This window comes from Phaethon lepturus, unplaced genomic scaffold, assembly GCF_000687285.1.
Source record: "Phaethon lepturus isolate BGI_N335 unplaced genomic scaffold, ASM68728v1 scaffold26970, whole genome shotgun sequence".
NCBI classification, from domain to species: Eukaryota; Metazoa; Chordata; class Aves; order Phaethontiformes; family Phaethontidae; genus Phaethon; species Phaethon lepturus.
Window position 1 is genome coordinate 15494 of NW_010513009.1, and position 3318 is coordinate 18811.

The window sequence follows — 3318 nt, forward strand, 5'->3', positions numbered from 1 at the left end:
CACCGGTCCCTCTCTGCCAGGGCTGGCAGATCCCAGATCGAGCCCCTGCTGCTTTAATCCCCAACGATCCCGTCTGGAACATGCAGGGCAGAGCGGCCGGGAGCCACAGGCATCACCGCAGACGAAGAATATCCCTTTGTGTTCGCAGCCTGACCTATTTTCCCATTTCTCCGTCTGCTCCACATTCTCATTCACTCCCCGACCTCCAGGTAGTTTTTGCTCCAGCTTCTCAAACCCTCCTTGGTGCTCCGTTGTCCCCAAAAGCCTGAGCCACGGCAGGCAGGGGCGTCCCCAGCAAGGGAGCCGTGGGGTTGTGGATCTGCCCACAGGAAGGGCCGAGCATGAGATGCTCCGTGAGATGGTTTTCAGACATGGGTTTGCCAAGACCACGGTTCTGGTCTGTGGTGGCTCCACAGTTCCCCTGGGAAGGACCCAGGTGGACTTCCCCGGCAGTCAGAGCAGACCACCGTGGGCTCCCACACACCAGGCACACCCAAAGCTGTCACCTCCCCAGGGCGACATGGGTGGGAACTTACACAGTGTCACGAGCCGGAGGCAGGAACTGCCCATTTCAGCGCCCGCTGGTGCCCAGCCGCTCCGGCCGCAGGCGGAGGTCCCCGGTCCTGGGGAGCGGGGAAGGACAGGGTCCTCATCCTGAAACCCTGGGAGAGGCAAAGCTGAGACCCTGCAAGGGAACTCCCCTCCACCTGGCTTCAAGAAGGACAAAATTTTAAGGTTCCCATTAGATGCTACATGTCCAGGGCAAGATCAAGGCCACGAGATGGAAACCATCACCCGTGCCGTGTCTCCTGCTCACACCTGGGCTCAGACCCCAGGCACCGAAACCTCAGATGGGACCAGCCCTTCGGGGAAATCCTCCTTCTGCTAATCATGGGGGGCCGCAGAAAGACGAAATGACGCATCTCCCCATACGCCCCTTCCCTACGGAACAAGTGGCCATGGCACGGCAGCTCCACCCCCAAAGGATTAGGCAGCAGAAGGACCCAAGCACAGACGAAGGGAAAGAAGCTGCAGTTGGACCTGAAGCTGAACTTCGTTAGGCAAGCTGCATGTTGTTAATATGCTCCCACTCCCGCTAAGTCCTGGCATCTCTCCGGCATCCAGACAGACCGAGTCGGAGCAGAGGGCTGGCTCCCATCTCGCCCGGCATGGGGATCACGTGCCAGGAGGACAGGAGAAAGCTACTGCCATCAGCACCCGTCTTTGATAAGAAGGACGGGGGAGATTCAGGCAGCCAGGAGCCAAGACAGTAGGTTATTTGTGCAGGGCTCAAAGATTCGCTGAGCACATGGACAGCGCGACCCTCCTTTGGATGTTTTTCAAACTCAGGCCAAGACAGCTGCTGATCCCGGGCACATACGATGCTGGCGTGACCGCGCTACGATTATCTCCACATAACAACAGGCACTGTTGCCAAAACCCAGAGGACGCAGAGGGATTAAGAGCTCTCCTGCCCCAGGAGAGGCTCTCAGGCCAGCTGAGCCTGCCTCCGACAGCGCCGCATGGACAGCGGTGGCACCCAGCCCTCGGCACTCGCCCCGTTCGGGTGGTAAAGCCAATTCCTTATCCACTTTGAGCTCTGCAGAGACATGTCTGGAGCCTGGATCTGGACCAATACTGCTTAACGCCTTTGTTAACAGGGCGGTCTGCTACCTCAGGTGGACCTCGGCAGGCTGCAGGGAAGCCCCCCGAAGTTCAACAGAGGCAAATACAAAGCTCTGCACCCCAGTGATTAGAAAGCAGCTTTGCTGGAAAAGTTCTGCAGCAAGCCCGGTGGATGAGTTGAAGAGGAGTCAGCAGCACCAGAGGTGGCCGAGCACCTTCTGGGCAGTGCAAGACCACAGCCAGCAGGTCCAGGGAAGGGATCCCACCCTCCGCTTGGCACCTGCCAGAGCACCCCTGGGACCTGGCATCCAGTTTGGGCTCCCCGGGACCAGAAAGACACAGAGACACAGGAGTGAGTCCAGAAAGACAGCCAAAGGCTGGAGCACGTGGCAAGATGTACGAGGGGAAGCCAGGGCTTCTCAGGGAGATCTTGCCACCTCCAGCCACCTACCGAGAGGTTACAGGGAAGACGGAGCCAGACTTTTCTCAAAGCTTTGCATCGGTAGGACAAGAAGCAGTGGACAAGCTGCAGCAAGGGAACTTCTGCTTAGATCTCCAACGTTCACCCCAAGGGTGGTGACACACTGAACCTGGGGGCAGAGAGGGTGCAGGACAGAGATCCTGCACCCAAATCTCCACTGGATGTGGCCCTGAGCGACCCGGTCTAACAGATCTGCTGCTCTTGGCAGGGGCTTGGCTAGAGACCTCCCAAGGCCTCTTCCCCCTTCATCACGCTGCCACCAGGTGGGTGAGAGCAAACTCGGGATCAATCTCAACAAGAAAACAAAAAAAATCCAGCAGAAGGTCTCAACCCCCACCTTCTACTCAGGCCCCTAAAGAACCACCCCCAAGGTCGGGCAGCAGCAGCTGAGTGCAGATCCCGGCACCAGCCCGGAGCATCACAGGTCAGGGTGGGAGACAGCAGCACTGCTGCCAGCATCCTGGTTTAGCAAAGGTGACAAGAAGCCACACCACTGTACATGATGCCACGACAGCCTTTTACCTCCAGGCAGCCCGGTTCAAAGAGCAATCCACCGTTTGTGAGCGATGGGACAACTTCGGTCGAGGCGAAAAGGCGGCGGAACCAACCTGGGCTGCGCGCCCTGGCAGTGCCTCTCAAATGCTGCTCTGAAGGGAGCAGAGTAATAAAACATATAATATATAAATAGCGAGCGTCTGACGCCGCTCCATGGCCCGTTTCCACGGGACGAGCCAGCCAGGCTGTTCCCTAAAGGACATCACCCACCCCCAGTGACCTGGAGCAAAGACACCCCCCCATACGCTGCCCCTTATCACCGTCCTGCTGCTCACTAACGAACTGGAAGCACGTGGCTTTCTGCTATCAACGAGATAAAGCACAGCGCAGACCACATCGGGAGCCCAAGCGAGTATTGCACCAGGAGCGGGAGGGAAGGAAGAGGATTTCCAGTCCCCAGGGCCCTCTTGGCCCCAGCGCGCTCTGCCGCGGAGCCCCCGGTACCGGCTCGGGTGGGAAGGACGGCTCCAGGCTGCGAGGCGGCGTCACCGAGCGGCTCACCGGCAAGCCACGCCACGGCAGCGTACGTGGGAGATGAGCTGCGGGGCTTTTGAGATCCCCCTCCTCTGACACACAAGCACAGCTGTGATGGACTTCACACCACCATCCCCAAAACATGCCACACCAGGAACAAGGCTCCTCACCTCCAGGCCCAT